This window comes from Callithrix jacchus, chromosome 2 (genome assembly GCF_049354715.1).
Source record: "Callithrix jacchus isolate 240 chromosome 2, calJac240_pri, whole genome shotgun sequence".
Taxonomy (NCBI): Eukaryota; Metazoa; Chordata; class Mammalia; order Primates; family Cebidae; genus Callithrix; species Callithrix jacchus.
The window spans coordinates 7,239,947-7,262,364 of NC_133503.1; the positions used below are offsets into that span (position 1 = coordinate 7,239,947).

At 42.1% G+C, this 22,418-nt stretch overlaps 1 protein-coding gene across 2 annotated transcripts in view; it reads left to right on the forward strand.

Annotated features, from left to right (window-relative positions):
• Positions 1-22,418, forward strand: part of LOC118149171 (uncharacterized) — a 300,718-nt gene that overhangs the window by 206,083 nt on the left and 72,217 nt on the right. For both annotated transcript variants that reach the window (XR_013528662.1, XM_078354318.1), the window contains exon 11: positions 10,443-10,592. The gene's annotated coding sequence lies outside the window, so the exon portion shown is untranslated. The remainder of the gene's footprint in view (positions 1-10,442; positions 10,593-22,418) is intronic.

The window sequence follows — 22,418 nt, forward strand, 5'->3', positions numbered from 1 at the left end:
CTGGTTTGCTGACCTGCTATTAACCTGGCTGGTACCCTTCCCTCAGTGCCTGGGGTTGGAAAATTCTCACCATTCTGTTTCACTCCAGAAGGCTGCCATGCTTGACCAACAGGTCCTGAGATACGACTTTCTATTTGTTTGCTTCCTCATTTTTTTCAAGAGCATAGAATTTTAAGTAGTCCAGACAGCAAAAATGCAAGCAAGAACACACATGGAAATGCGGAAGAAAACAATTCCATGCCATATGGGAGATGATACTGAAACTCATTCAGAAATATATTTAATGCCTGGGATGTTCTTGAATGTTTTCTTAACACTTACACTTGACTAGAATGACTTTATGCCCCTGTGTTTTTCTTTTCTCTGGCTGTCTTCAGATCCATGAGTCGTGACTTATAATGCAACTCAACTGTGTTTTAAAATAAATTTACCATGTTGGTTATTATTTGTTCATATTATGGTTTGTGTTTTTCGAAGCTCTTTCTTACAGCTTCGTATATTTCATGAAAATGCATATTGTGTTTTGAAGCAGCCCATGGGAGTTTCTGCATTTGTTTCAATGTTGTAGCCATTGCAGAACATTTTGCAAAGATTGATTTGGGTTAAAAGACATGCAGAATGAAGGGCATTATTCTTTTTTTTCTTTTTTTTTTTTTCGATAAAGCCTTACTCTGTTACCCAGGCTGGAGTGCAGTGACATGATCTCGGCTCCCTGCACCTTCCACCTGCTGGGTTCAAGCAATTCTCCTGCCTCAGCCTCCTGAGTAGCTGGGATTACAGGCACGTGCCACCGTGCCTGGCTAATATTTGCATTTTTAGTAAAGACAGGTTTTCACCATGTTGGCCAGGCTGGTCTCAAACTCTGGACCTCAAGTGATCTGCCTGCCTTGGCTTCCCAAAGTGCTGGGATTACAGGTGTGAGCTGCAGCAACCAGCCTGAAGGGTATTATTCTACTAAACTAGAACAGCAGTACTTAAATGTTTGTGAGCCTCAGAATCTTGTTAAAAACTGGAAAGCTTGTAACCATACAGATCACTACCCGGGAACCCACCACCCAGCCCAGTTTCTGACTGAGTAAGTCTTGGCAGGGTCTTGTACTTTGCATTTCTGGAACGTTCCCAAGAAGATGTGAATGTTGCTGGTCCATGGACCACATTTGGAAAAGCACTTGACTAGAACACCAGTCAATACTTTTGCTGTTTATCTGTTGCATAACATGGGTCTGTACCTGGATAAGCAGAGCACATGCAAAACTCTTCAAAAATGCGAAAGGAAGCATCTGCAAAAATAGTCACAGCAGATCTGTATGTGATTCTGCTGAATTAGAAGCAAGCTCAATGTCCAACAGCTGGAGAACAGAGTCAATTGTGGTGGATTCATCAAGTGGATTGCCAAAGGAAAGTGAACAATGAATGGACTAGAGCTATATTTATCTACATGGAGAAATCTTACAAATGCAAGACAAAGAAAAAGGGAAGTTGTATGGGGATGAACGTAGTCTATTGTTTGTTTATAATTCAAGAATTTACACAATAATGTGATGGACCATTTTGATGCATATGCAATAAACATGTAATGAACTATAAAGGCACCTATAAAAAGACATAAACCCAGGGAAAGAACATGAGTGACTCTGGATGAGGGTAGGTTGTTGGGGAGTTGATAATGCCACTAGACAGTGGGACGGGGGGGGGGCTTCAAATTTATAGCAAGACTTTCATTCTTAAACTTGGTGGTGAGTTCACAGTATATGTTAAATTATTCCTCAAACCTTTTTGCAATATGAAAAGTGATACATGTATAGTCCCAGTTCCCACGTAGGGGTGCTTAATTTTACAAAACTCTACCTGTGATCCTCATACACAAATTATTCCTATATTCCCGCTGAAGTATACCCCATATATTTGACTCCACATGGTAGTACTCTGACCATTCATTTTAATCATCAGACTTGATAATAGATACCTTTGAAAATAAATTATATGTTTGGAAATGGCCTACTGACAAAATCTTGTCACTACGGAGATGGTCAAAAAGAAAGTATTGAAGGCTTTGAAAATGGTTTGTAAAGAGGAATGTGAATATTGACTCTTCATAAGGCTACTTTGAAGGGATGATACAAACATATAGCCTGAGATATTTGTTACCCAATTGATCACATTTATTTACAGTCAGTACCTGAACACATATAAAATTATCAAACCAGAGATTGGAGGAAATAATGCAATTTCATAGCTTATTTGTTTCTAAGAAGTTAATTAAAAAAATATATAAAAATCTTAAAACATAGTCTGCCAAATACATGTAACATCCCTAGGATGACATTCTTCTAATGTTGATTTGGGGGCATTTCAGAATTCTGTTGAAAGAGTGGAGGCTTTTTTTTTTTTTCAGTAGGATTCTCACTGTCAGCTCCTTCATGATGAAGGATGCTAGGATGCTGCAATTAGAAAAAGCCTAAAATATGTGACATTGATTTGGTGTTTGGGTGGTGGGCTTTGAGGTTACTGATATCAGAATCTGAGAAGGCATAGACCCATGTCATGCAACAGATAAACAGAAAAGGTGTTGTCTGACATGGATGAACCTGGAGAGCATTACGGTAAGTGAAATAAACCAGACACAGACAGACAAATAGTGCAGGTTCTCATTTATAGGTGGAATCTAAAACAATCGAACTCGTCGATGCAGGGAATAGAGTGGTGTTTACTACATGCTGGGGTGGGGGCAATGGAGAGGCATCGGTCAAAGGATACAGAGGTTCCGTTCGACAGGAGGACTCATATAATAAGTGTTTGAGGTGATAGATATGTTAATTAGCTTGATTCATTCTCTGCTGTGCCCATGTATCCTAGCATCACTTTTTATGCCATAAGTACATGCAATTATAGTTTGCACATTTGAAAAATATTGTCTAGCGTAAGTTGGAAGGCACACTGAATATATGTAAGGCTGCTGCTCTGGTGAAAGAAGTCAGAAAACAGGATGTTACTGGGGTGTGCTGAATTCCCCCTTAACAAAGAGAAGACTGGGAGAGATCTTTTTGTTGTTTTATGGTTTTCTGGTCCTTGTTTTGTCTCCACTGTGTATATTAAATGTGTGGAGGGCAGATGGTTTCTTTTATGTGTACAACTGATCATATCATGACGTGCTTCCTAAAAACTGGGGAAATGGCTATTGTCTTTCTGAGTTCCCATGCTTTGCACAGTAGCAGTATCAAGTGAGACCTTGGGTTGTCGCTCTTAAGGAGGACATGGATATATTCTATGTGTAGAAAAAAAATGATGCATATGAACCGGGTGCAGTAGCTCGTGCCTGTAACCCCAGCACTTCAGGAGACCGGGTAGGAGGATCCTTGATCCCAGGAGTTTGAGACAAGCATGGGCAACATAGTGAGAGCCTGTCTCTACACTAAATTTAAAAATTAGCCAGAATGTGGTGGTATGTGCCTGTAATCCCAGCTACTCAGAGGCTGAGGTGGAAGGATCACTTGAGCCTGGAACGTAGAGGCTGCAGTGAGCCATGATCGCACCATTGCACCCCAGCTGGGGTGACAGAGCGAGACCTTGTTTCAAAAGAAAAAAAAAATTGATAAAGGTTAATATGGATGTTGGAGGCCAAAAGAAACAATAGTAACAGGATCACTAACTGCCACCAAAGTCCACCCTGTCCCAGGGGAGAGTGTTTTACCAGAAAGTAGTTGTCTAGTCTTTCTGCCATGTAGGTGACTTGTTCTTGTCAGTAAAGTGAAAATTAAGTGCCATTTAAAGACTAAAGAGGTTCAACGGTTGTTATGCCTTCTTCCTCCTCTTTTGACTCATACACTGGCTGGATTGAGAAGGCTCGAGGCTGTAGAGGATGGGGCAACCACAAGAGAGAAAGAGGCTGGATCCCTGAATCATCTCGTGGAAGGCTGCTGACCAGTTAGGAACACCTGCACTTGACTGTTACTTGAATAAGAAATACATTTCTTCTGTGTTAAGTCACTGATAATTTAAGAGTTTATTTGTTATAGCAGCTAATGTTGCTCTAAATAATCTATTCATATAGAATTTCAATAGCATTGTTTAGTGGCTATGATACGAGGATAAAAGAGACTGCGGATATAACCTGGCTGCATGTAGGACCAAAATTAAAGTCAGAAAGAGAATAATTATTCTATAAGATGTCTGCATTGAAGACTCATTCTGAAGTTCTTACTTTCAGCCCTGGCTAATTGTTTTTTTAATGAAAAATCAGCATTGCTGAGAGGCTGTGTGATGTCACCCACTCGACTTATTGCCTTGCTGTGTAGGTTTTTACTGAGCATTGAAGTGAGCCAGAAGAGCTTTATGGCTTGCATTAGTGAATTCTCTATTTTCGCTGGAAGAAACACAAATGCATTTCATTTGCCACTGGTCATGCTGTGATGACAGATAATTAGAAACTTTAATCAATCTTGTTTTGTCGGCATGACTCTCATGTCAAAGAGACTGCGTTTCAAAAAGAAGCTGCAAATAAATACAAAATTTAGGGCTGTGAAGCATCCATAATGAACTATAATGACGTTAGGTAATGATGTCTCACAACTCTGTCCCCAATCTCTTGTGTGTATCGAATTCTTTCCCTCCACACCTTTCTGCCTTTCCATTTGCACCTAATTTTCATTTATTTATTTGCCCTTCATTTCTTACAAATCACTACTCTAACTTCCGTGGACACATACAGAAGAGGGACAATGCAATGTGACTTCCACCTTCTCAGGTCACCTAATCCGACTCAGGATTTAATGCTTTCAGAAGAGGCTTTTGAGCCAGACAAGCCTAAATTCAAATTCCAATTTTATCATTTTCCAGTGTGATCTTCAGCAAGTTGCCTCATCTCTTTACCTGGAATATCTTTCAATACTCGTAAATTAAGGCGACATTTACCAACGTCCTCAAGTCATTGCAATTGCCAAGGGAGGTAATACCCAGAGTGTCTAGAGCGCTACCTGGTGCAGAATGCTGAGAATCTGCTCTTGAAAATGCTCAATCTTTTCTGCTTCCCTTTCTAATACAAGACATTTCTTCTTGGCTATAGGAAATAGATTTTCTAGCTTGATAACTAGAATTTATCCAGATTTTGTTAGACATCTTCGTGCCACTCTAAATAGTGGGGCACTTGTACATGTAAACAAACATTACAACAAGTGTGCTGATGGGGGTTTTTCTGGGGGCTGCAGAAGCCCGAGGGAGTTTCCTTGCATCCTTCTCTACCATCTTTCATGGAATCTTGATCTTATCTATTTCAAGGAGGAGAATAACAATTCTTCTTTTGGAGAACACAAGCGATTGGAGTAGGAGGACGCCCATGCTTAAGGAAGACCTCTGCATGTAGATATCTGCTGACTGTCTCTTAGGCTTGTTGCTCTGCCAGAAATCCTGGAGCAGTTTTGGCAGAGAGACTGAACCTGGAAATCCTGAGTATGTGTCATTTCTGGTGACGGTGCATATAGCTTAGTAGTGAAAGGCATAGCTAGAGGCCAAATGGTACATAGCTTTTGCACAGTGTTTTCATTTTGTTTGGTTCCTGAGGGCATCTGAAGGCTTGCATGGGGATGTTGGAAGCTGAAAATACCCTTCGTAGTTTGCTCGATTCACAGGAGTTCCACCACCTGCTGCTCTCTCTCTCTGCTCATCGCAACTGTGCCCATTTTCCAGGCACAGCTTACATCTTCCTTCCTTCCTTTCCAAAGTGTTTCTGTTTCTTGGTCAAATTCACTCTTCAATTAATGCTTTTTTTTCTTTCTTTCTTCCACTCATCACGTAGGTATGCAGTTTATATTACCACCAGTGCATAACTTACGGTTCTTCTCCTATTATTTGCTTTATATTTTTCTTGGTGTTCTAACTAGATAGTAAGCTCATAGATGCAAGCCTCCATCCTTGTAACCATTTGACCAGCCGATATTAACCAAGTACCCATCAATTGTGTTGTTTTGTTTTAGGGAATGTATTCACTCTGTTACCTAGACTGGAGCACAGTGGTGCAGTCATAGCTCACTGTAGCCTCAAACTCCTGGGCTCAAGTGAGATTTTCCATCTCCGTTCCTGAGTAGCTTAGACGACAGGTGCATGCCACCATGCTGAGCTAATTTTTTTTTATCATTTAATTTTTTTAGAGCCAGGGTCTTGTTATGTTGCTCAGGCTGGTCTTGAACTCCCGGGCTAAAACACTCTTCTGTCTTCTGCCTCCCATAGTGTTGGGGTTTATAGACATGAACCACCATGCCCAGCCTGGTTATTTAACTTTATTCCTCACAAAATACCACTGGGGGTTATCACCATAGTTTCACTGGTTCTTCTTTGAGCCCTAGATTTCTTAATAATTTGTCGTAAGTCTAGAATCTGAATTACACAGCCAGTAAATAAGAAATCTGGATTTTAAGATCTGGTCTGAGGTCTAATTGTCTTTCTACCAGAGCGGATGCTCTCAAGGTTGACCGTACTTCATACTTGCTTTGTGTTCATCAGAGTATCTAGTTATGTGCTTCACATGCAATTAAAACTTAATAAGTCTTGATTAAGTCTTTGAAAAACGGCACTGTGGGGATGCTTTCTAAGAATCTTTCTTCACTTTCAACTTAATTTCTCTCCTTCAAAAATGCTGAATGGAGTTTATGATGAGAAGTGACTGAAAATGATGCTTTTGGATTCTGTTGATCATTTTATGACAGCTCTTGCAATAAATGTGATTTGGGGGAATCATTGAAGTGTTTGTGGTTGGCTTGTTATGAGTGGATTTAAGGTTTGGCATAAGCTGGTGAGATAGAGGCGGATAGGATCTGAGGCAGAGATCCACCAGGGCCTGAAGATTTTGACATTATGCGAAATGGAATAGGATCAATGAGCAGAAAGCCTGCTTTGTAGATGGAGTAAACTGCTGGGAGCCCCTAAAATATTGTCAGCTGATTGTTTTTTCTCTAGTTGAAGAAGCTTGAGTTTTAATTATGCCAAAGGGTCTATATATTGGTCTGTTCACATACTCTTATAAAGACATTATCTGAGACTTGGTAATTTATAAAGAAAGGAGGTTTAATGGAATTACAGTTCCACCTGGCTGGGAAGGCCTCAGGAAACTTACAATCATGGCAGAAGGCAAAGCGGAAGCAAGGCATGTCTTACATGGTGGTAGGAGAGAGAAAGAGAGGGAGGAAGTGCCATATTTGTAAACCGTCAGATCTTGTGAGAACTCACTGTCATGAGAACAGCATGGGGGAAATTGAACCTGTGATCCAATCACTTCCTACCAGGTCCTTCCCCACACACGAGGACTACAATTCAAGATGAGATTTGGGTGGGGACAAAGAGCCAAACCATATCAGTCTGTTATCAGGGATGCCTCTGGCTGTAGGATAACCTGAATTATAGTCTGTTTTGAAAGGCTATAGAGTCTCTGTGGTGGTCTTTTTTTTTTTCTGAGACAGAGTCTTGCTCTGTTGCCCAGGCTGGTCTCAAACTTCTGGCCTCAAGTGATTCTCTTGTCTCAGCTTCCCAAAGTGCTGACATTACACACATGAGCCACTGTGCCTGGCTATAGTGGCCTCTTGATCTTCAGCTGAACCACAGTAAGTCTTAGAATGATGGCTGAGGGTTCAGCAGCTGGATTTCCAATGCTTTTCCTCCACAGCTTCCCCTAAGGCCCTGTGCAAAATACCTGACTGAAATCTACAGATAGAGTGAAGGGCAGGGTAAAAACACACTCTTTCATATCAAAAAGCTTTTGCTCCAAACCACTGTCCATGTCTCTGAAAGAGCTAGACTGGATCACGTGGAGTCTTTCTTTCTGACTTTGATACGGACTCAAGACATAGAGCCATGACAACAGGCTGGATTGCCTCTTCCACCCCTTTTCTGAGTCCATACTACTCAAGTGTGAGTCTCTGCATTCTATCACTGTTACAACTGAAGATGGAGCAATTTAAAGACACATTAGAAAACCATTGAAGAAGATAACAGAGTATTTGGCCTCATGCTGAGAGCAGAACAGACCTCTCATTCTGGAGAGAGTGAAAGAGTGAGCGTGAGAGATGACCCAAAAAGTCCAGAAAGAGATAGACAGGCAGAAACTGCAGGGCTGAGTGATTCCTAAATAGAAGCTTTCTATAACCCCACTTTCCTCCGCAGACTTAACAGAGTAAGAGGGGAAAAATCCCAAAGCAATACCATGGGCAAAAAGTAAGGAAAATCTACACTCCTAGACACAGGGAACATCTATGCACTTGATCAATGCACTTGAGAACTCCTGCCCACAGGAGGCAGCCTGTGGTGGTAGAGAGGCGTGATGAGCTCCCCCTAGGAGCCAGTAGTGGGCGCTGCTGCTTCTCACAAAATAAATGTGGTGGCAGCAGACCAAGGTGTCATCAACATCCAGCTCTGCAACTTGAATGGCACTGGAGGCCATTTTTCTAAGTGAAGCAACTCAGGACTGGAAAACCAAATACTGTATGTTCTCACTTATGAGTGGGAGCTAAGCTATGAGGACACAAAAACATACAGAGTGGTATAATGAACTTTGGGGATTTAGAGTGGGGAGGTTGGGAAGAGGGTGAGAGATAAAAGAAAACATATTGGGTACAGTGTACACTGCTTGGGTGACATGTGAGCTAAAATTTCATAATTCACTGCTGAAGAACCCATCCATGTAACCAGAAATTACCTGTATCCCCAAAACTACTGAAAGAAAAAGAAAAAAAAATCTAGCTCAGGGAATTGGAACTGCCTTTGGAGAGGAGAGGACCTACACACAGGCTTGTGGGTGCTTCTCTTAGTTAAAAGAAAAAAGTATTAAAGAAAAGAATAAAGAAAAAAATGCCATCCGTTCAGTGTGTGAGGCTCTATTCCAGATCCTGAGAACCTTGGGAAGGGAAAATGCATAAAAGGTACTTAGAAACAACACTGTAACAATGAAAAAACGGAAACATGAAACTGTGAGAGGGACCATCTGATGTGGTGGACCTAGCAGGACTGACAAAGAAAAAATAGATAAAACAAATAAATATCAGGAATAAATAAGAACAGATTCTGGGTAATTATATGCCTATAAACACTACAACTTAGATAAAATGCACCAATTCCTCGAAAAAAAAAATCACAAACTAGCAACACTCAACCAAGATGTAAGAGATAACTAGAACTTTTAATTATCAAAGAGATTGAATTCATAGTTAAAAATCTGCTGAAAAAGAAATCTCTGGCATCAGAAGAGTTCTTTCACTGGTGAATATTACCAAATATTTAAGAAGAAATAGCACAAATTTGCCACAATCTCTTCCAACAAAAAGAAAGAAGGGAACACTTGCCAATTTGTTTTATGAGGCCCAAATTATCTTAACATAAAACTGGATAAAGGCAGTATAAGACAAGAAAATTCTAAGCCATTATCCTTCCTGAGTACAGGTGTAAAAGTCCTTCTAAAATATTAGCAAATCAGATTCAGTAATAGATTAAAAGAAAAGTACATAATGGTCAAGTGGAGTTTTTCCTTGGAATGCAAAGATAGTTCAGTACCCAGAATCTATCAATGTAATCCACCATGTTAGTAGTGTAAAGAGGAAAAAAAATGATATCAGTTAATACAGAGAAAGAGTTTGATGAAATTCAACTTCTATTCATAAAATTGCCAGCAAACTGAAAATAAGAGAGAACTTCCTTAATCTGATAAAGGGTATCTGTTTTCACCCTAAAAATGAGAACAATTCAAGGTGTCCACTTTTACCAATATAATGCAATATTATACTGGAAGATCCAGCCAGTGCAATGAGATAAGAAAAAGAAATACGAGGAATATAGATGGGAAATAAACACATAAAACTGTCTCTATTCACAGATAACTTGATTTTGTACATGGAGAATCCCAAGGTATCTAGGAAAACCTCCTGAAACTAATAAATAAGGGAACAAGGTCAACATTTTAAAAATCTGTCTTATTCTTGTATAGTAGCAGTGGACAACTAGTAAACAGAAAGTGCAGTTTATAATATCTCCAAATAACGAAAATGTTAGGTATATGCTTAAAAAACATATGTAGAATCTGTGTGCTGAAAATGATAAAACAGTGGTGAATGCAGTCAAAGCAGATCCTAATAGAAGAAGAAACACCCCAGGCAAACTTCTCTCCACATCGCTGTATACATTTAAAGCAATTGCAATAAAAATTGAAGCAGGTTTTTTTTTGTACGTATAGACAAGCTTACTCTCAAATTTATGTGGAAAGGCAAAAAAAGAATCAGAATAACTGAAACAATGTCAAAAAAGAGTGAAGTGGAATAAGTCACACTACTCAATTTAAAGAGTTGCCACAATGCTGCAATATGCAAGAAAGGTGAAGGAATCAATACATAGGTCAATAGAAAAGAATGAAGAGTCCAGAAATAAATTCATACAAACATGGTTAATTGATTTTTGGCATCTATTCATAGGCAAATCAACGAAAAAACAGAGATTTTTCAACAAATAATTTCAGGACAAGTGGACATCTGTATTGCAAGACGTGAATCTCAATATAAACTGGATACTTTATGCAAAAAGTAACACAAGATACAGAGAAGGTCATGAAGTTAAAGTAAAAGGTAAAACTATGAATCTTTTAGAAAAATATATGGGAGAAAACCTTTGTAACATGGGATTCATCAGGAGTTCTTTTTTCAATTTTTAAAAAAAAATCTGTAGGTTTTTGGGGAACATGTGCTTTGGTTACATGAGTAAGTTTTCTGTTGTTGTTGTTTTGAGACAGAGTCTCGCTCTGTCACCTACGCTGGAGTGCAGTGGCATGATCTCTGCTCACTGCAACCTCTGCCTCCTAGGTTTAAGTGATTCTTCTGCCTCAGCCTCCTGAGTAGTTGGGACTACAGGTGTGTGCCACAGCACCTGGCTAATTTTTTTATTTTTAGTAGAGATGGGGTTTCACTATATTGGCCAGGCTGGTCTCAAACTCCTGACTTGGTGATCCACCTGCCTCGACCTTCCAAAGTGCTGGGATTACAAGTGTGAGACACTGCGCCTGGCTGGAGTAAGTTCTTTAGAGGTGATTTGTGAGATTTTGATGCACTCATCACCTGAGTGGTAAGAATTCTTCACATGAAAGCAAAGCCTGAGTTAATTAGCATTAAAAGTTTTGGTCTACAAAAATGCCATGAAGAATACAAAAAGACGGGCTACAGACTTGGAGAAAATATTTGCAAATCACATAGCTGAGAAATGATTTGTCTCTCGAGTGTTAAAAAAAAACTCTCAACACTCAACAGTAATAAAACAAACGAACCTCGTTAGAAAATGGGTAAACGAATTGAACAGGCAAAGATCAAAGACCATATATGGAAGTCAAATTAGTATAGTAAAAGATGTTTAAGATCATTTGACATTAGGGGAATGCCAATTAAGGCCATAATGAGATATCACTATGTACCTTTTAGGATGGTAAAAAAAAAAAAAAACATAATAAACCAAAAGAGGACATTATTAATAATGCCAGTGCTTCACGTGTGAAACAACTGGAAACACTTGTGCATGGCCAGTAGGAATATAAAGTGATCAAAACACTGTGGAAAATATTTTGACTGTTTCTTACAAAATGTATTTATAAGGTTAAATGATCCCAATAATCCCACTTCTAGGTTATCGTAGAGATATTAAAACTTATGGTCACACAAAAACCTACACACCAATGTTTACAGTAGCCCTATTCATCATTTACAAGCTGGAAATGAGTTAAATATTCTTCAGTGAATGAATGGATATCAATCAACAAACTGTGTGGTGAGTCCCCACAATGAATATTACTCTACAAAAGAAAAAAAACAGAATGAAACACTGATACACACAATAATTTGAATGTATTTAAAATGCATTTATGGAGTGAAAGGGGTCATTCTTAAAAGTTTAAATGTTCTGTGATTCCGTTTATATGCTTGTGATGGCTAATTTTGTGTGTCAACTCGCCTGGGCCACAGGCTGCCCAGATATTTGGTGGAACATTACTCTGGATGTTGACACTGATGAAGTTAACATTTAAATTGGTAGACTGAGTAAAGCAGAGTACCTTCTCTTATGTGAGTGGACCCCATCCAATCAGCTGAATACCTGAAAAGAACAAAAGGCTTGTCTTCCCCTGAGTAGGAGAGCCTTCCTTCTGCCTGACTGCTTGAGCTGGGACATCATCTTTTCCTGCCTTTGAACTCAAACAGAAACATGAGCTTTTCCTGAGTCTTGAGCATGCAGGCCTTTGGGAAAGAACTTCCTGATCAGTTCTTCTGGTTCTTGGGCCTTCATACTTGAACTGGGATTTATCTTAATCTCTCCTGGGTCTCCAGGTCAGTGACTCACCCTGTATATATTGGGATTTGTTAGCCTCCATAATCATGTGATACAATTCCTTGCAATAAATCTCTCTCTCTCTCTCTCTCTCTCTCTCTCTCATATATGTGAGAGAGAGAGATAGATAGATATACACATATATATACACATATATATGAACATCTCTATATACATATAGATGAACATTTATCTTGTGTTTTTAACCTCCATAATCATGTGATCCAATTCCTTGCAATAAATATCTCTCTCTATATATATAGATGAACATCTATATCTATATATATATTATATAGATGAACATCATATATATATATATAGAAAGAGAGAGAGAAGGAGACTTTGAGAGTGTATATTTATATATAGAGAGAGACTGAGAGTGTATATATAAATACACTACTCAATTACACACATATGTATATACACTATATATATATACACACATATAGATAAATATATATGTATGTATATATACACACATACCTATGTATGCACATGCATATATATACATGACTCCAAAGTGATAGCATGAGAAAGTTTCTATGGTTGATGAAATTGTTTGTTTCCTGTTTGCGATAGTGTTTACATGATTTTATATGCATGTTAAAATTTACAGAATTTTATGGCCCCCAGAAAGCCAATTTTATTAAGTATTAATTTAAAAAATAAAACGATTCTGGGAACTGAAGGAAGGGAAAGAACAGGAGATGAACTAATGGTCCAGAGGAGTAGGGAATCAGGCATGACTGCGAGGGAAGGTAGGATATGGACTGAGCCTTGAGGAACGACTAGGACTTCAGTAAAGGAAGAGGTGGAAGATGGGTGTGTTTGGAAGGAGCGGGACATGCCAGTCAAAGAATCCAGAATGAACCTAGAGGAGAGGCAGTGCTCTGGTGGCTGTGATTTTAGGGGCACAGACTTGGAGGGGAGGATGGAGGGGCAGCTCAGAACCAAATTGCAATGAACCCTGAATGTCCTGGTGAGACTTTCCTTGCTTGTTCTTGTTCTTTGAGGGGTTTGCAGTTACTAAATAATTGCTGAGCAGTGATTGCAAGCCAGAAATCCAGGAGCATCCAATTCCAGGGGATTTTAAGCTTTCTGAAAGCCTCCTAGAGGGAAAAAGATACTGAAAAAGGATTTCTTACATATTCACTTATACCATTCTTTCTTAAGTTTACAAATGAGACCCTTCATAAAATATTGTGCTCACTAGGGAAATAATTCTGGGATTGATGTAAATCCTTTAGTCTCAAAGTATTTATGTAAACATCTGTCTCAGGCAGGGTCCCAGCAGGAGGCAGACGGCACTCCAAAGGAGAGGCTGAAGAGAGTGTAGTGACTATTTACAGGGAGGTGGGCTGGGTTAAGGGAGCCAATTCGAGGTAGTTAAGTGCCCTGGGCTGATACCACCCCTGGGCTTGAAGGCTCAAGGGAAGGGAGTGGTTTCATCAACTCTATCAGGAAGAGCTATAGGAAGAATGCCATAGGAAGAGCTACCCCATATGACTGTGGTCCTGTGGGGAAGAACAGAGCTTCACTGTACCACAGCCCAGGGAAGGAGATGGGGTTAGGGGTGAATACTCTGCCCTCTCTCCTCCTGCCCTTTGTGAAAGGAAGATATCTTGGGCCCCCCAAATCACTGAGCTAACCGAAAATTCAAGCTGGGATCTGTTCAGGGCAAACCTGCCTCCCATTCTATTGGAAGTCATCCTTCTGCTCACTGAGATAGATGCCTATTCTGACGGCCTCCTTTAGAAAGGCTTATAAGAAACAGCAAAAGAATGCAACCATGTGTCTCTCACCTACCAGCGACCTAGAAGACCCTCCCTGCTTTGAGTTGTTCCTGCCTTTCTGGACAAAACCAGTGCACTTCTTAAATATATTGATTGCTATCTCATGTCTCCCTAAAATGTATAAAATCAAGCTGTGCTCTGGTTACCTTGGGCATGTGTTGTCAGGATTTCCTGAGGCTGTGCCATGGGTGTACGTCCTCAACTTTGGCAAAAGAAGCTTTCTAAATTAACTGAGACCTGTCTTACATTTTTGGGGTGCCTCATACCTTCAATATGTTTCTGGTGCTTCCTATTGACCCAAACTCAAAGGGAGCCAGAGGACCCATTGAGGAAGTCCACAGTGGCCAGTCTCTTACAAACTGAAATGGGAGCCGGGAGAAGGGAGAGAGCGAATCTAGAGGGGAAATGGAGAAAAACCAACGCATAATTATTACCTATTCCCACGCCAGGCATCTTGGGACCTCTGCTTACAGGAACTACTGGGAAAAAAGAAGCTGAGATATGAATTGCAAAATTGAAGTGAGACATGGGCTGGCTTTCGTCAAGTGCTCAGACAGGCTGTTTGGCTCTGACCAGAAATTTCCACCTTTGTGACTTTGTCAAGCAGATGCTTGACAAAGAGTCAGACGCTTTCAATGCACTGCAGATCTCTGGTTTGCATTAATTGCTTGTTAATCGTTTGATGCCTGGTTATACATGCCTGGCACATAGAGAGGCTCTTTATCAATATGGAGGGATGGAAGGTGGGCCAAGTTCAGGGCTCCACGTGAGTATCTAGATTCTACCCGGAGATTGCCAGTGATAAGGGCTCACATGTCAGGGAAGGCACTTGGGGCAATTGCCTGGGGACCCAAGCTTGCTGGCTCCTCTGGCTGCCTTTGTCTTTATTTCCATCAATCAGAGATAAGGAGAACATCCTGCACCAATGGGATGGAGCATCACCCACAAAGAAGTAGCAGTCCTGAGAAATTATAAAGAGGGAGCCTGGGGGACCAGGAGACCTCTCTGCCTTGTTCTTAATCAGCAGCAGAGGTACTCTGGGGACCCTCTGAGACCAGCTAACAACCATGAGCTCTGCAAAAGAACATTTCCATCCCTGTCACTATTCCTGATGCTTCTCCTTCAGTCCTCATGGGATGTTTGTTTCCTTGGCAGGTTTTCATTTGGGTGCAGGCTTGATTGGGTGACACGAAGAATGCTCCAAGGTGATGTCCCTAAACCGTGCCAGGACTGATCAAAGATATTTAGAATTGAAAAAAAACCCTTATAAAACATCTGGTCCAAATTAATTCAGTCTTCAGAGAGGAAAATGAGTCTGAGACAGACTGTGTACTTTTCACTGAGCACCTGTTAGGAGCCAGGCTTTGCTCAAAGCACTTTACAAGTAGTACCTCATGTACTGTGCACATCACTCACATCATGGGGCTGACGTATCACCACAAGGTCCACCTGAGGGCTAGGAGGAGCCCTCCTAACTTTAGGCACAGTTCACTTCTTGTGCTGCTAAGGCACATATCCCCCGAAGAACCAGGTTACTGAATTTGAAGGCATGAGCACTGAGACAAGTGGGAATCAAATACCTAAAGAAGTCCTGAATTGCTGGTGAACATTTGAGCCAGTGTGGAGAAATTCCTACTTCTTTGGGAGACTCTGCAGTCAGCCAGGGCTTACTGACTCAGTGCAGTAGTCCAAGCACCTGCAAGCTGACAGCATGGCTGGCTTCACGGACATCCAGGCAGGGCTGACAGTTATTACAAACGCTCCTCAACTTAGGACAGGGGTGAGCTGAAAACTGTTAGTGGAACCATCCTAAGTCAGAGACTGCCTGTATTGCCTGATGAGATTTAACTGCACATTCTCCTCTCGCACATTGCTGTTATTATCACAGTTACCACGAGCCTCTCTCTGGGTCTCCTAATACCAGCGTCACTGTCTTGTCCCAGAAAACTGTCTTCATGTGTCTTTCAGCCAGTGTGCCCTGGTCTATCAGTGATGGACATCACAGCATTGCCCTCCACCACGAGCTTCCGGCTCACTCACTCGCTAACTGCTTCCTTCATTTATTCTTTCTAGTCCAACATTTATTGAGAATCTACATGTACTTTGGATATAGAGATGAAAAAGATGGACTGTCTTTTACAAGCGAGCTTAACAGGAAATAGAAGTTTCCTACAAGGATATTAGATGGCCTCAGCATAGCATGGAAGAACATGGAAGTAGTGAGGAACTAGAACCACTTCTCCTCCCTTCCCCTCACCCCTCCCCTGCCCCTCACCCCTCCCCTCCCCCTCCTCCCTTCCCCTCCCCCTCCTCTTCTTCCTTTCTCCTTCTCCTCCTCCTCCTTTTTCTTCTTCTTTCTTCTTTGCCCCTGAATTCGCAAGAACTGCCTTTCATTTCTGCTCCTTCCTGTCTACTGGCTTTGTTCTCTGTTGTGTGCAAAATGGCGGGAGGTGACATCACAGACCCAGCTGCCCAAACACAGCCTGACTTCCTGTTGCTTTGAAATCCAAATTCCTGGCGGGGAAACTCTCAGCTGTCTCAAATGTTACATACGCACAACTGGCCCACTCAACTGTGATGAGGTGAGCCCAGTCATATAGAATAACATGAGTGTCCAGGGCCCAGAGAAGTCATTCCATGCACTGGGATGGCGGAGAAGCCCTTAGGAAGGAAGGACTGGGCAGATAGTCCTGTAGGATCCTCTTCATGGTTGCTGCCTCCAATAAGCTTGTCCGGAAGTAGAGTGAAAAAGAAGCCTCTAAGTGCTGTGCTGTGAAGAGTTCTGGAAAGGAGGGTTTCAGGGTACAAGAATCTGGGGCAGAGTGAGAAGTGTGCAGAGAGCCCTAACCGGGGCAAACCCCATTGGGGCTACATTCATGCGTGTGTGTGTGTGTGTGTGTGTGTGTGTGTGTGTGTGGGCAGTGGAAGGTTGAGCTAGAATGACTTTCCAGAAAGAGGGGTAAACCTGCTTAAACTAAAGCAGCGTAGAGGAGCGTGGCTCCTCTGCGGACTGTGGTCATTTGGAGCCGCCAAAGCATAAAATGCAAGGCAGTAAAGGCCAGGGAGGAAGCTGGAAAAGTCCACAAAGACTAGAGAATGAAGGTCCTCCTATACACATGTCACATCAAGCAGGTCAGATTTTATCCTAGGATTGGTGATATTCAGCAAAGAATGTTGAGAAAATGAGAAGCAGGAACTGATTTTTCTGTTGGAAGTATCACTCCCTTTGGGAAGACATGTAAGGAATTGAAGCTAGAGTTGGGAGTTTAGGAAGAGGGTATATTGATTGAGGTTCTCCAAGAAACAGAAGCCAAGACAGGATTAAGCATTCAAGGATTTTTTTTTTTTTTTTTTTTTTTGAGACAGAGTCTTGCTCTGTCACCCAGGCTGGAGTGCAGTGGTGCAATCCCGGCCCACAGAAACCTCTACCTCTCAGGTTTAAGCGATTCTCCTGCCTCAGCCTCCTGAGTAGCTGGGATTACAGGCATCCACCACCACACCTGGCTAATTTTGTATTTTTAGTAGAGATGGGATTTCACCATGTTGGCCAGGTTGGTCTCGAACTCCTGACCTCAACGGATCTGCTTGCCTTGGCCTCCCAAAGTGCTTGGATTGCAGGCATGAGCGACCGTGCCTGGCCAGAACTCATTATCTTAAGGAGGAATGATGAGTAAAGCCATTAAAATATGAAGTGGCTCATGCTTATAGAGGGAGGGAGCCTGGGCTCTCAAGTTTATGCAGCTAGCTGGTGGCTGTTTGATGACTAGAATTGTCTATCCTGTCTCCTGAGCCAGTTTCCAGACCCTGAGTCAATCAGCCTGGAAAAGTAAGCTAGAACTTGAGTTTTCTGAGCAACTTTGATGTGCCAGGCATATCCATTCATGATTCATGAAGTTTTCTGTAGAACCTATCAGGTTCCAGGCACTGTCCTAGGTCCTGAAGAATTCAGCAATGAACAAAGCTTATGGACACAAAACACCTGTCTTAGGGGAAATTCATGGAATGAATAAGCAATAAAAGAATACAATGTTTGGTATGTGTTATGGAGGAAATAAAGCAGGATCAGGAAGACAATGAATGCATGTGCATGTGTGTGTATGTATGTTTTTGTGTGTTGCTGGGAGATGTTTGACGTTAAGTAGGGTGGGTAGAGAAGGCCTCACTGATAAGGGGCCTATTTGTGTTTAGGTCTCTCTGAAGAAGGACTAGTGGATGCAAACACAATGGATGGTGAGGTTTTTTCAGCAATTGTAAATTGCAAAATGGCTTGTGTGAGGGGCGGGGGGAGAAAGAGCGAGAGACTGGGTAACCCAGGAAGTCAGAATCAGGACTTGTGACTTTGCTTTCACTGATAAAGGGAGATCTTTGGAGGATTTTGAGCCCAGAATGCTGTAAGCTGTCACATTTCAGAAGGACCACTCTGGCTGCCTGATTGAAGAAACATGGTGGAGAGACAAAGGCAGTGGCAAGGAGACAAATTGATTGTGGAATTAGAATTCTAACTCAGAGTGAAGATTTTCAGCCACGCTAGATTCTGAAGTGCCTTTTGAAATGTTAACACATGATTAAATTAGGTTAAGTATGATTTGAATAAGTGCATTTTAAAAAGAGGCAAATTATTTGAAAATTGATCATCAATTTATTGTGTGTGTCCATTTTTTAAAAAAAAGACACTTTTATTAACAGAAATTTCTAATTCCCCAATAATGTTCATGGTAGCAGTCATTGCTCTCTTCTTCTTTTAAACCAAGCTCTCTATTCTAATACCACAAACGGTCGAAATCCTTGTTTAATTGTGGTTTTCAAACATTCCGTTCCATAAAGAAACCAATGCTTTCAGAAAATCTGGCTTCAAAGGGACCTACCTCGTAGCAGGCTTCACGGTGGAGTTGCTGTGGGTGCCTGTTTTCCAATTTCGTTGTCACCTTTCCAGCTGCTAACTCTGGAAAACCTTTCTCCACCCTTGTTTGAGAGGAGTGTTTCTTTCTTATCTTTACAAAAATTAATCAAAGGGCTTTCTCCTAGTTACTGGCACGGAATTGTTGTTATACCTTAATCTCTCTTTTAGCCAGAAAGAGAGAAGGGAAGCAAGGAAGTAAAAAGGAGCTGGAATGAAGATCTTCTCCTAATTGGTAAAGGGGTTAGAAAGTGAACTGTTAATTAATCCTGACAGTTCAACAAGAGGCGTCTAACCGCATCTCAGGTGAGACAGAGGCAGGAAGCCCCTGGCGGTGTGGGGACGTATTGCTGGGAGGAAGCTTTTCATAACACAGTGCCCCAGATCTTTAGACCTGTATTACAGTGACTGACTCTCAGGAAAGGATGCTGAAGTAAATTAAAAGGAATATTTGTGTGCATGTGTCTTTATGATAGAGTGACTTATATTCCTTTGGGTATATACTCATTAATGGGATTGCTGGGTCAAATGGTAGGTCTGTTTTTAGCTCTTTGGGGAATTGCCACACTGCTTTCCACAACGGCTGAACTAATTACACTCCCACTAACAATATATAAGCTTGCTCTTTTCTCCACACCTTTTCCTACATCTGTTAATTTTGACTTTTTAATAATAGCCATCTGACTGGTGTGAGATGGTGTCTTGTGGTTTTCATTTGAATTCCTCTAAGGATCAGTTATATTGTTTGATTACACTGTTATTCACAATAACAAAGACATGAAATCAACCTAAATGTCCAGCAATGGTAGACTGGATAAAGAAAATGTGGTACATGTACACCATGGAATACTATGCAGCCATACAAAGGAATGAGATCATGGATTTTGCAGGGACATGGATGGAGCTGATGGCCATTATCCTCAGCAACCTAATGCAGGAACCAAAAACAAAATACTGCATGTTCTCACTTATAAGTGGGAGCTAAATGATGAGAACTCATGGATATAGAGGGGAGCAGCACACACTGGGGCCCATGGGAGGGTGGAGAGTGAGAGGAGGAAGAGGATCAGGAAAAATAACTAATGGGTACTAGGCTTAACAATCTGTACAACAAACTCCCATGACACGGATTTGCCTGTATAACAAACCTGCACATATACCCCTGAGCCTAAAAGAACCTTTAAAAATAAATAAATAAATACAAATATCCGCTCCCACCAAATCACAAAGGAATATTTGAGTAAGACCTTGGGATTATTCAAATCCGAGTAAGTGCAGTGATCGTATTGGAGGAAAGATGATGCCGAAGTGAATCTTGACCGTCCAGATGAGTAAGAATTCAAGGGAGGCTCAATTTTGTTGTCTACAATCTCAGGATCTGGAACGCCCAGGAGGGCATTTATTTCCATGCTTTAGAGACAGAGTCTTGCTCTGTTACCCAGGCTAGAGAGCAGTGGCACAATCACAGCTCACTGCTTCCTTGAACTCCTGGGCTCAAGCGATCCTTCCTCCTTAGCCTCCCGAGTTGTTGGGATTACAGATACTTGCCTCCATATCCAGCTAATTTAAAAAAAAAATGTTACGAGATCTCCCTTTGTTGCCCAGGCCGGTCTTGAATTCCTGGCCTCAAGCCATTCTCCCGCCTTAGCCTCCCAAAGTGCCGGGATTATAGGCGTGAGCCACCACCTGTGGCCCTGATTTCTGGCATTATACAGAGCCCCTCCCTCTCTGCCTGCCTCCCTCCCTCCCTCCCTCCCTCCCTCCCTCCCTCCTTCCTTCCTTCCTTCCTTCCTTCCTTCCTTCCTTCCTTCCTTCCTTCCTTCCTTCCTTCCTTCCTCCCCTCCCCTCCCCTCCCCTCCCCTCCCCTCCCTCCCTTCCTTCCTTCCTTCCTTCATTTCTGAGATGGAGTTTCACTTTATTGCTTGGGTTGGAGTGCAGTGGTGCCATTTCAGCTCACTACAACCTCCTCCTCCCAGGTTCAGCAGTTCTCCTGCCTCAGCCTCCTGAGTAGCATGGAATTACTATGTTCGGATAATTTTTGTATCTTTAGTAAAGAGGGGGTTTCACCATGTTGGCTAGCCTTGCCTTGAACTCCTGACCTCAAGTGATTCATCTACCTTGCCCTCCCAAAGTGCTGGGATTACAGGCATGAGCCATGGTGCCTGGCCCAGAGCACCCTCCTTTCTACCCACAGTGTAGCTTCTTGCCAGCAAGTTGCTTACTGCACAATTCCAGGCTGCAGCTCAGTTGAGGCCCTTCATGAATGCCTTGGGTCTTCTGCAGGATCTTTGTTTCATTCTGATCCACTGATTTACAGCCATCTTCTGTGACTGGGCACAGGCCTGGCGTGCTCCTGGCTCGCTCCCTTTGGTTTTGTGACTTGGCCCATCTTGTCCTCTGGACTGATTCCTGTGATCCTGGGTGAACATGCTCTTTACTCCCACCATAGGTCACCCACTGGAAGTACTAGTCCAGCTATCGTAGATACGGCCATCCCTCTCCTGAGTACAAATTACCAGCGGGGCAAACTCAATGCTGACACATTCATCTGACCTCTCTGCCAGGCTCTGGGACTGTGGTTTATGTTCAAAGTGGTCCAAACATGAACATTCTAAGAACAGTATGAACCAAGGTGCGGGTTAAGCAGCAGGCCTGTGTGCTCTGGGAGACATCTGAGCTTACAGACTCATCCTGGGGCTTTAGTGGTGCCTTGAGTAACGATGCTGTACCAATTCCCAGTGATGCAGTTTCAGGCAGGCTGCTTTCTGAATCTCTGTCCCAGGATTTGTGTATCAGAGTTGTCATAAAACTCAAATCTGAGGCCGGGCGCAGTGGCTCAAGCCTGTAATCCCAGCACTTTGGGAGGCCGAGGCGGGTGGATCACGAGGTCAAGAGATCGAGACCATCCTGGTTAACATGGTGAAAACCCATCTCTACTAAAAATACAAAAAATTAGCTGGGCACGGTGGTGCGCACCTGTAATTCCAGCTACCGGGGAGGCTGAGGCAGGAGAATTGCCTGAACCCAGGAGGTGGAGGTTGTGGTGAGCTGAGATCGCGCCATTGCACTCCAGCCTGGGTAAAAAGAGCGAAACTCCATCTCAAAAAAAAAAAAAACTCAAATCTGATGGCAACTGTCAAACAGTCTTTGCTAAGCAAATGCTTTTTTCTGTGGCCCTTGCTAGAGCTTGCTAACTTGGACTACACGGCTGATTCACACCTTCACTAACATTCCAGACTTTGGGCTGTGCCTGCCTACTGGGATCTTTGGTGCCCGCCCACTGCCATCTGTCTTAGTTGACCCTGGGGGCTTATCCCCTTGACTCCTAGATGGGGAATTGGGGCCAGATTTCCCTGCTGATCCAGTGACCATGCCTCACCGTTCTGTCCAATCGC